The 12,348-nt window shown below is 33.4% G+C and overlaps 1 long non-coding RNA gene across 2 annotated transcripts in view; it reads right to left on the bottom strand.

The window, feature by feature from the left end:
- Positions 1-5,099, bottom strand: part of LOC125849351 (uncharacterized) — a 12,386-nt gene extending 7,287 nt beyond the window's left edge. The window contains exons 1-2 of one of the 2 annotated variants that reach the window (XR_007444609.1): positions 4,655-5,099; positions 3,923-4,624 (exon numbers count right to left, since the gene is read on the bottom strand). This is a non-coding gene — a long non-coding RNA (uncharacterized LOC125849351). Of the gene's footprint in view, positions 1-3,644; positions 4,625-4,654 lie in introns of those variants that run through there. The other variant, XR_007444608.1, reaches the window with a different exon arrangement.
- Between the last annotated feature and the right edge of the window lie 7,249 nt (positions 5,100-12,348).

Below are 12,348 nucleotides of genomic sequence, written 5' to 3'. Positions count from 1 at the left end.
TTTTTTTTTTTTTGACAAGGAGTGGGCTAAAATGTCCTCATTCAAAGCAACGTACCACACAAACAGTAAACAGGCAAATTTCGCGTCCTAAACATGCATGTGACCCTTTTGTGCCAAGGGTAGGCTTAGCGAATTGAAGGATGTATTGCGCCATTTAAAACAAATTGTTGCACCCCAAAACATAATTCATAAACAATAGAGAATTCATTACAAAATTAAGCAAATGAATACATCTTTTAGGGAAGGGATAAGTTGCAAAAACAAAAACATCAATCCCACGCAGGGGAATAAGATAACTAAAATGCTGAAGGACCTGCTCCTCCTCTTGCTTTTTCCACTTCTTCACAAATGAGAAACTTGCTGGTTATCACATGCGGCTCAGCGAACACAGCTTTGGAAGACATTGACACGCCCTGGAGGGTGTTAAGCTGATCATCCAAGTTCAAGTCGAAACGTATCAGGCAGGATCTCGCGTCAGCTAACTCTTGCGTGGCAAAGGCTAATGCCCTTTGGCTTTTATATTCTCTATGTTGGAACTCTTGTTCCCTACGCAAGTATTCTTGCTCCCTACGTTGAAACTCTTGCTCTCTTCGGTCCCATTCCTGCTGAAAATGGTAGGCTTGGATTTGAAGCCTTACCTGGACATCTTCAATCTGTCGGCCCGTGCGTGGCGTTGGGTCAAGTGTACCACGCAGATCATTCTGCAACCATTTTTTGTATTCATCCACATACCCGGCTTCATATCTATTTTCTGCCATGCTCTCTTTTAGGTTGACCCGTCCAGACCATTCTTGACAAATATCCTTGGCGTGAGATATCTTGTCGCACCCATTGTAGTCAAAGACGTAGCGGCTAGTGTCTCCTTTGAAAGGTAGAATCTGTCTTCTGCCGAATTGCCGCATTACCCTGCTAGGATTGTAAGGTCGTACCCCTCTAATGTCAGGAAGGATTAGGAAAGGACATTTGGCCCCCTGAATAGCTATTTTTTCTGACATGAAATCTTGAAACATCCATTGTACGTCTTCCTCTTTTATGTCATGGAAGACTTTAGCCCACGATTCCCTAGTGCTGTGGATCTTGAACCTGTTGTTGCTCAAATGAAACTCGTAATGGTCGAGGCGACTTTCTTTTTGTAGTTCGGCCAATTTCTGTTTCTGAGTCTCGTATGTCTNTGCTAGGATTGTAAGGTCGTACCCCTCTAATGTCAGGAAGGATTAGGAAAGGACATTTGGCCCCCTGAATAGCTATTTTTTCTGACATGAAATCTTGAAACATCCATTGTACGTCTTCCTCTTTTATGTCATGGAAGACTTTAGCCCACGATTCCCTAGTGCTGTGGATCTTGAACCTGTTGTTGCTCAAATGAAACTCGTAATGGTCGAGGCGACTTTCTTTTTGTAGTTCGGCCAATTTCTGTTTCTGAGTCTCGTATGTCTTCACTAGATGTTTAGACATCTACCACTGTAGAAAGATATTACAACCTTGAAAAAATGGAAACCCGTTTTTGCATTGACCCAAAGATCGATAGATGTCGGCCAGAATGATCGGAGCTAGGTTGAAGTATTTCTTAACTTGTCCTTTCTTACCAACACCTTCGAAGATGGCGTGCGTAACCATGACGATCCGAGTATCAATTTCATTCCCTTTGCCTTGAGGGAATACCATCGTCCCTAAGAGGCATACGACAAATGCTAAGGTTTGAGTTTGACTCCAACTACTGCGACTGAGAAACTCATTTGGAAAATTCTTATAATAGTTCTTGTGTCCCCACCGTTCATAGAATTTCAGAAACGGAATACTCGGGGTGTCAAGCCAGTCTGCATTTACCAGTAACAACATGTTCTTCAGTTCTGTGCTGGTCGGCTTATCTGGTAGCAAAATGTGATGATCTGGATGATTTTTCCTTTTCTGGCTCATTTCGACGTTGTCTAGGCAATCTTTGATTTCTTCAATAGTTGGTGTCATTTCAACATCTCCGAAGCGAAACACCATCCTCTCATCGTCCCAAAATCGAGTGACCACCTCAATGAACTTAGGCCAGACTCTGAGATTCATTATTGACGGAAGGTGACCTAAGTGAATGGAGAGTTCTCTTTTCTGATATGCATTGAGATTGTACCACCATACACGGAGGAGGTTTGACGTCTCGGTGACCATTTTGAAACTCAAGTGTTGCTTAGCCATCTACAAAAACATATAAATAATTAGATACCCCCCAAACCCGAGACACAATAATTTGTCAAACAACGCATACATCCTTCAAACACGTAAGTATGAGCGTTCGTTTGGGCCGTGGGCCCTTTGGACTCAAGGTGGTCTTTCTAATGGACCTGACACGCCTTGGGTATGGGTCATCTTAGGCTAATGCGCTAAATTTCAGGGATTTGGTCTTGCTCTATCCTAGTATGACTAAGAGTGGGTTTTCTTTAAAGTGGATTGGTGACCCAAGCGGACTACTTGGGCTGAGACAATTAACGACCGTTGACTATCCAGTAGCCAACTACATTCGTTAGGGTGTCCCGAGAACAATTTGGTTAACGAACGACTGCGGCCCTCATAATCGTCCTTTAAGTGAAAAGAAAAAAAAATGTCATTTGACAGAATAAATGATATGGATGCAATGACAGTTGATATCACAATTTAAGCAAATAAGGCACATTTGAGGTAAAACAATTCAACAAATATTAGCAAATAGTCAAAGAAAGTCAAGTCATTATGGTTAGAACCTAATTGAATCCCAGCAGAGTCGCCATTTCTGTTGTGCCGTAATTTTTCCTAACCTTTAGAAAAATCACCTTTTGAAATGTTCTAAGTACAAAACAATTTGAGAAAAATACTTAGAAAGAGTCGCCACTTAATTTTTTAAAGAAATTAAGAAAACTTATAATTTTCAAAGATTTAAACAGAAAAAATCATTTGAAAATACCAAAGAGGGTTCGGGGTTCAATTTACACTTCGAGAAGGGTTTAAGCATTCGAAGTGTCCGCTAACATGCGGTTGACCTGTGACTTGACTTAAAATATATTTGACTATTTTTAGAAAAAATAATTTAACATAAAAAAATATATAATAATTTACACTATTTGGTTAAGTTTGAGAGAAATAGTTAAACAAAATGACACATTTTATATTATTTCATTTTTAGAGAAATGGACCTAAAATGAAACATTTGAATTAAGGTGCAAGTGATTAGAAAATTAATAAAACTAGACTAATTAGAATTTATTTAGTTCATTTTAAAATAAATTAAACCAATTTAATAAATTAAAGTATGAAAAATAATTTTTTGGAATTAATTGACTAACCTTTTTGAGAAAATAACTAAGTAAGTATTTGTTTGTTTATTTATTTATTTACACTATTAGATTAACTTTGAGAAAATAGTTAAACAAAGAGCGATTTTATTTTTTAGGAAAAAATGGGACCTTAATTAAAATATTTGAATTAGAGACAAGTAAAAAGAATTTTAACGAAACTAAATTAGTTGGTTTTTATTTGAGTCATTTTTGGTTTATGAAAAAACTATCTTAAACTAAAAAAAATAAAAGAAAAAGTTTTGACTAAAGATTATAAATGACAATACAAAAGTTGATAAAATAAGTTTTGTTAGAAACAAAACAACTCAGATGAATAGTTCGTCTTTTGGGGAATTCAACTAAGTTAATTAAAAATTCTAAAGTTAGAGTTAAACAGCAAATAATAAGTAATCACAATTAAATAATTAGCGGGTAAGGGAGAAATTGAATTTGGGCCTTTCTTGGGCCAAATTCGCTACTTTTTGGAGTTTAACACAATTCTCGTTTTTGGTATACAACTGATGTATATCAGTGTATATCGGCATGTATATCAGCCCTTTTTATGTATTTCTTGCTTCCAAACACCTGTATTTCAATCCAGCCCTGTTTTTTATTGCGTTTTTGACCTGTATCTCGGTAGTGTGAGTGTATACTGCTGTATACAGCCCACTTTTGAGCCTTTGGAGGCTCATATTTCAATTTCCAGCCAACATTTTGCCTTCAAGGACCTGTTCGTCGGTTCCGTTACTAGTAATTAAGGGCTGACTAGAGGAGAAAATTTGGGCCTACAGGCCCGATAAGCAATGCAAGGCCGAAGCTAGAGTCAACGGGAGCTCATTCGGAGAGATTACATGCACAAAGAAAGAAACAAAAAGGATAAACAATAAGAAGAACTAATTGAGAATATGAAGAAGCAATAATTTAAAAGGGAGTATGAGGAGTTCCATCAAATCGCTGCAATACTCCTCTAAGTCAACAATTCACAACAAACCAACTTTAGCATTTTTACACAGAAAGGCAAACCCAAATTTGAGCAAGAGAAAAGAAAAGAGCTACTAACATTGACAGCCATGAAAATCAGTCTATCCTACAGATTTGCTCAAATTAAAACCAAAATCAAACTAGCATCTTACACATAAACCAAACTCGAACTAATGACAAAAATGAACGAAATACCCACGTAGCCTTCAACTAGAAATTTAAGAATGAAAGAAAGAAAAATGATAAATTCATCAAATAAGAAACTAAGAACTTCATTTAAACAAACAAAAACCAGATTTGCGGCTGTTTCGAGATAATAATCAAACTCTCCAAAATAAAGCGATAAGCTATATATATACACATACACACACACACACACACACACACACACACATATATATATATATTAAACAATTTAATCAAGTGCCAGGTGAATAAGACAACCTGCTTCTTTAAATATTGGAACAGGAAGAAATTAAAAAAAAAAATATTACAAAGAGAACTTAGATAGAACACAATGCTTGCCCTTACTGATATATGTCTAAACACAAAACCTTAATGAATTTGAACCATTTGAAAGGGAACTGAGACAAGCCTTGTGGAAGTAAAACAAACAATAGTCAAGATTTGCATTATGTGGAATACTCGTCAAATAGCCACAATACAGGATAAATGAAAGCATAAGCACACAAGACTTCAAAGACGCGAGAATCATGAATTCCGGATATACATGTCGTCAAACGGAGCATAGCAGTGAAGAAGCAAGAGGGAATCGAGTTTACCTTTCTCGGAGCAGCGTTACTAGGACGACAAGAAAAGCGATTCCACCACTCTATTTTGAATATTAAAGGCAAGCTAAGAAAATTCGAGTGACGATCTTCTCGAAATTTGGAATCAGAGAGTTAAAAAAATATTTCGCAAGTGTAAAGCGATTATGGCCAAAGACCCGAACTCCAAAATTCTTTTTTCAAATTTTTCTCCTCTAAAACAGTGATCAAAAGAGAGCAATATATAGCTGGAAATTTAAGGGAAATCGGGTGAAATTTTGAATTTTTCTTTTTCGAATTCAATCTCTGCCCCTTTTCAATCCAACAGTGGTAAGCTTTGAAAAAAATCCCAAAAATGGGGGAAAAGGGACGTGAGGGTGATGGGGGGTCTGCAGGGTATGGGTTTTGCAGAGAAGTTGGACGAGATTTTCGGATTTGGCTGAATTTTTCTGGGTTGCGTCTGGAGGAAGAAGAGGAGTATGGGCGGTGGGGTTGGGATACTGTATGGCGTATGGTATGATGTATTTGTATTGTTGAATTGTAAGGATGAGAGGATGGGGTCGGTAGGTACTGTTTTGGTGTTGTATTTTATTTGCTGTTGAAAAAAAGAATTGGGCCGGTTTGGAATTGTTGTGGGTTATTTGGTGAAGAAGTGGGCCGGTTTGATACTATTGGGTTGGGAATGAGTTGGATTGGGAATTGTATTGTTGTTGGGCTGATATGAATTAAACTGGGCCGGCTGAAATTGAGAGGAAAGACCCAAAATTTGGTCTTGCAAAGTGGTTGAAGAAATTGGTAAGGAAGTGGCTATAATTGCAATTACAAGGGATTAGAATTAGAACCAATTGAAGTTAAAAATTTAGCCGATTTGAATTTAATTGGTGAATTCGGCCAAAAGTTAAATAAGATGAATTAATATAAATTAATTAATGATTTTCTTAATCTTAACGAAAACAAAAAATAATTAACTTAATTATAAACTAATTAATTCAATTACAAAACTAATTAACTCGAAATTACAACTATAACTTAAAGTAAAATAAAACATTTAAATAAAATGCAAAAATCCTTTGTGATGATTTTCAAATATTTATAAAATAGTGTGATTGCAAAAATATACATATTTATTATTAAAAATGATAAAATTACTTTAAAAATAACTTGAAAGTATTTTGAATCTCATAAAACTCATTAATTCAAAATTATAACCATCCCTAATATTTAATATATAAAATCCCCCCCCCCTCTTCTTTTTTAAGACGATTTTCGAATAATAATAAAATATACTAATTGTATACATAATTATGTAAAACATATACATCATTTAAAAATTATGAGAACTGACAAAACTATTTAAATCTCGCAAACTATATTATTATTATTATTATTATTATTATTTATTATTTATTATTTATTATTTATTTATTTTTGGAAATTCTATAAAACTAATTATTTTAAATCGTTTGAAATTGGAGAAGCTCGGAATGATTAATTTATATTGTGGAGGGTCAAAATTGGGTGTCAACAGTATTAACTCTAGATACTTTTCGAATTCAGTTGCCTTTACATATCTTTTCCAAAGCTATTATTCATTGTTTTTTATGATTTCTTTTACCTAGATATCACTCTTGTCACGTATCACTTCAATATTTATCCACCTATTCACAAATATTTTCATACCATATACAAGAGTACTTATATAAGATCAAAAGTTTATGATTTTAATTAGAGAAAAATCTATATGTTAAGGAAACATGAAAGGATTTATGTTATTACGTTAATATTTTTTCTTTTAGTTAACAAAGACTCTACCAGGACAAACCTGGGTGTTTTGCATGTCTCATTTACAGATTTTTTGTTTCTTATTTTAAATTTTAATATTTTAAAATCTGTCTTTTTTATATCAACTAAGTTAAACAAAAAAAATGTCTTTTAACTTGCAATTCTTTAAAAAATATATAATTACCTACATAGCAAAAGTATAATAAAAAATTTACATTATAAATCTTTAGCCTAAAACTTAATTCGATATATAATCATAGAGTTAATATCTTAAAAGGTCACTGAACTATAAGAAATTATCTTGTAAAGTCACTAAACTTTATTTTGTATCACTAAAATCACTCAACTTTACACTTTTATCTTCTAAAATCATTAAACTATATTTGTTACCAACATAAATCTGACATGGCGAAATAAATTATTTTTTATGCCATGTCATCGTGGACCCCACAAATAAATAAAATATTATAAAATTAATTTATTTTAATGTCATGTAATCATGAACCCCACAAGTAAACAAAATTATAAAATTTATTCATTTTTCATGTCTTCCCCTCTTAAATTTTGTTTTTGCAATAAAATCCATAACGCTTTTTTTTTGTGACTATTTCAATCAAAATTTCCTTCTTTTCAACAACATTTAAAAAAATGCTAATCAACATTGGAAATAAATGTTAAATTCAATGACATTTACTATAATGCCTCCCGTGTCCACCTTGTTACATAATCATACTTGTACATCAATTCCAATATAAATAAGCAAAACACAAGAAACATTAGAGTATTTCTAAAAATATATTACATACTAGGCTGTTATGAGCACCATTGTTAGCCAAAAAAAAAAAAAAAACCACAACAATATATAGTGTCGTAATAGGTGTCTCACATAACCACAAAAAATTACAAAGATAATTTTTATACTTTGCTATGATTTCCAATCTTCTTCTTCTTCTGAAGTTCAACAATGTACTCCTTCATGACTTTTCTCTTAAAGAGTCTGCCTCTCTTAGAAGTATGAGATAGTCTAGTAGTTTCGATACCTTTAATTGCAACTTCATCAACACCTTGAGCAGCCACTACATCAGTTTGAACAACTATTACCTGTTCTTCAATTGGTGCCTTGTGAAAAAAAAAAGAAAAAGAAATAAAGATATTGGTAGAGAAAGCATTCAAATTGTATTAACTTTAAAACAATCATTACTTGAGTTATGGTCTACTGATATGCCAAATTCAATCCTTGGTGATTATTACTCCACATCTCCGGGCGATACATATTTAAATAATCCCCGCCATTTGAAGCTACTTGAGCTGGACTTATAGCCTCCAAATAATGGCTTGAAGATGATTCTCCAGCTTTGACAAATTTATAATGTACTCTCGCATTATGTCCATACTTTTTGCAAATCGACACATAACTTGCGTAGAACCTTTTTTGGATAGCTTTTGAGGTCGCCTTTTTTCAAACTTCTGCTCAGCTCTTTTTTCAGATTTTCCAACAGCTTAAACCTTTTTTTCTTCTCTAATTCTTCAGGCTTTTTTTTCCTTGATTTGGGCTTTCTTCCTCGCTTTTTCTTCACAATTTTAGGTGGTATTACCTCTCCACAATCTACAACCTCAGGCCAGTGATCTTCTGAATTTGTTGGATTGATGTAATGTGAATATACATTCTTGAAAGTTTCAATTGTGTATAATGTATCCACATAATCCTCCACTCTTTCACTATTTCCAATAATACAAGCATATGCATGAGGACATGGTAGTCTAGTAAGTTCCCATCTTCTACATGTACAACTCTTTGCCTTCATGTCAACAATATTAACTCCACCAGGACCATCTATCGAGACTCTTGGTCCCCCTGAATAATCAGTTTTAAATCAAATTGCTTCCTTGTTAATCTTGTTCAATTTTTTCACAATTTTTGGGCAAATTGAACTATCAGACTTTGCAACCCACTCTCTCTTCTTGTACATTCTTTTCATCATCTTGTTTTTTTATCATTTCTAGCATTGTAATAATAGCTTTATTTCTAGCATCAAGTATATACCTAAAATAAGTGCTACATTAGTAATACATATTATAAACTAATAACTATAACAGCTACATACTCAGTGTAATCTCACAAGTCATGTCTAAGGGATAAAGTGTGCATAGACCTTACTCCAACTTAACATACGTCAGTCGATAAAGGTGATCAACATAATAACAAATAACAGACAACAACACCATCCTAACAAGAAACTTATTAGTCGATATTTCCAAAGACAGCCTCAGCCTGACAATGTAACTTATGCAATTACCTAAAGGCATAAATAACAACGTGATGACCAAAAAATAAGTGGATGAAAGTATTTAATTAATTACCTGTTAAAGCTTTCACACAAGTTGTTGAGTAACATATCACATTTTGTATTTGTTCTAAACAATGCTCTAGTCCAACTTTGAACTGGCCTTTCTGGGATTTTGAAACACTCTCTTGCCGCTTTGTCCTCTTGGTCATGTTCTTCCATGCATTTCTGGAAGATCACCTTGTTGCTTGCCCTAGCAGCATTCCATACCAAATCCTTCAAAATTTTGCCTCTATGTTTTTGCTTGAAGTTCTGATACATGTGTCTAACACAATTTCTATGTTCAACTTCCGGAAACAAATCTTTTACAACTCCAATCAGACGCTACATAAGAAACAAAGTAGTAACATATGTATTTTAAACAGAAAAAAGAACAAAAAGATATAAAAGATTTTTACTCACTTTTTGCCTTCAGACATAAAGGCAATGTGGTGACTATTTATGATGTCTAAATCATATCCAAGAATGTCAATAAACTAGCTCCATGTTTCTTTACTCTCTGTTTCAACTATCACAGTATAAGCAATTGGAAATATACAATCATTTGGGTCTATTGCCACGGCAGATAATAAATTTCCTCCGTATGTGCCTTTTTGCCAGCAACCATCTAGGCTAATTAATGGCCTACAACCTGATTTAAAAGCTTCCTTGAGTGCTCTCATACACACGTAAAATACCAAGAATTTTCCCCCATCTCTCCAAATTACAACATTAGATCCAGGATTAGATCTCAGCAATTCAGCTCTATACGATAGTAGCTTGCCATATTGAAGACCCTCATCACCATAAACCCATTTTAATGCTTGATTTTTAGCCCTCCAAGCCTTCAAATTTTCTATAGTATAATCAAAGTCCTTCCTTACTATTTCAACAATACCACTAATGTTCCAACCTGGATCAGCTTTAAAAATATTCAAATACTTTCTAGCAATGTACTTGGGAGATAAGTGGAAATTATCAAACACCTTAGCACCTTTATGTTTCAGATAAAGTGACTTGATTTGAACAGTTGAATCACGCTTATTCACTTTACTAGCATAAATTCTAAAGGGGCAGCCATCAACCTTACAAATACAAACCACCCTCTGTTGATCATTGGGTTTAAAATGTAACTACCTTTTTTTTTCTAATACCCAATTCCCTACAAGCTTCTTTGAATTGCTTGAAATTCTTAAACTTCATCCCTAATTCAAATATAGGGAAATTCTTGTTTTTACCTTCATCATATTCTTGACCATTGTTTTCTCCTTTATCAGATTGAACATCATCATCAGGAAATTCATTTGAATATGCATAATCAGATTCAGCATCAACATTTTGTAGAGGTACTAAAATTTAAGAGCTAACTGGGACATTGACACTTGCATTTTTGGGTCTTCCTCTAAGCTTCTTGACTTGTTGATCGTCAATAAGAACTTGTTGATCGTCAACAAGAACTTGTTGATCGTCAACAAGAACTTGTTGATCGTCAACAAGAACTTGTTGATCGTCAACAAGAACTTGTTGATCGTCAACAAGAACTTGTTGATCATCAATAACATCCTGGAAATCGTCATCTTCATTGGACAAATTATAGTCTGGATCACTAAACTCCTCATTCACTTCATTAGTTACATCACCTCTAATACCTTGTAAAACAACTTTCGTTGAATTTTCCTGAATTAAAAAGTTTTTGTCCACACCATTATCCTCCCTATTATCAACTATTGTATCTTCAATGCCGATATCGCTAACAACTTCCAAATAGTTTGAAAAATGCAGTTCTAAAGCCTTTGAAGTTTCAGGAAAACATGAACCAAAACTCTGAAATAAAAAAGATAGAAAGAATACTTATCATTAAATATTTACTTCATACTAATAATAGTATAATCATAAAAAAAAAAAATAAGTCACTCTTACAAACGAATAAATATTAATCCATAAGAATAATTTATAGCCTGAATGAAAGAAAAAACCATATAGGCTAAAGCATGAATTTTTAATTTTAGAGCACTGAAATGGATACTAAGGTTACAAAGACATTAGATAATCACAACTTAGTACACGAAATCAACAATGAACTAACCTCCTCTAAATACAGGGAAAAAAATTTGAATATAAAAAGCCCTAAATCCATTTCGAGATTCTACAATAAAAGGACAATATAGTTAAAAATTTATATTTTTTACCTCATTTTGAAGTAGGATTGGTTTAGCAAGTGTGTAGTGGTCCCTTTCGTCGGTATTAGAGGCTTGTGAGTGCAGGGGAGACCATTCTTTTACAGATTTCATCACATTATTCCTCGAAGAAATGAAGGAATCCATTGTTTATGAAAAATTTCAGCATCAATAACCTTTAAATAAACTTTACAACACCTCTTTGTGGATGAGAATTTTGGGAGAAATAGAGAAAGAAGTAGAAGAAGGAAGCGGGAGATTTGGGCAGAAATAGGGTTTTACTGTTTAAGATGAAGACAACTTGTAGGTGGGTTGGTGTATTGATAAATTAATTTTACAATTTCATTTATTTGTGGGGTCCACGATGACATGTCATAAAAAATAATTTATTTTGCCAAGTCAGAAATATTTTTGTTGTTAAATATAGTTTAATGATTTTAGAAGATAAAAGTTGTAAAATTGAGTGATTTTAGTGATACAATATAAAGTTTAGTGGCTTTACAAGATAATTTCTCATACTTCAGTGACCATTTAAGATATTAACTCTACAATGATATACATTGGGTATTCATTAATATACAAAATTTTCATATTTTATTTTTACAAAACTATTTAAGAGCTTGGTATACAATATTATGTACACAATATACAATACTATATAAAATTATGAAATGTATTTATATATTCATATACAATAATATACAATATTGTGCACTATTATACAGAGACTAACTCCATTTTCTTTCTTGAATCCAAAAATTAAGTGTAGACAATAAAATTCGCGTTGAGAAAATAATAATCAAGAACGGAAAATTATGCAACAATCGTTTTATTATTTCAAAGTTCGAGTGTTGCAATCTCTATTATTCCTCTGAATTCGCTTTTTCAAATATAATTCAAGGGCTCTTGAGCTTGATCTTGGGATTTATCTCGATCTCGATCTTGATCTTGATCTTGAACTTGGACTTGGACTTGATCTTGAACTTTATATTGATCTTGAACTTGAACTTTATCTTGCTCT

Source organism: Solanum stenotomum, chromosome 12 (genome assembly GCF_019186545.1).
Source record: "Solanum stenotomum isolate F172 chromosome 12, ASM1918654v1, whole genome shotgun sequence".
NCBI classification, from domain to species: Eukaryota; Viridiplantae; Streptophyta; class Magnoliopsida; order Solanales; family Solanaceae; genus Solanum; species Solanum stenotomum.
This window is presented reverse-complemented; position numbering and strand designations above follow the sequence as displayed.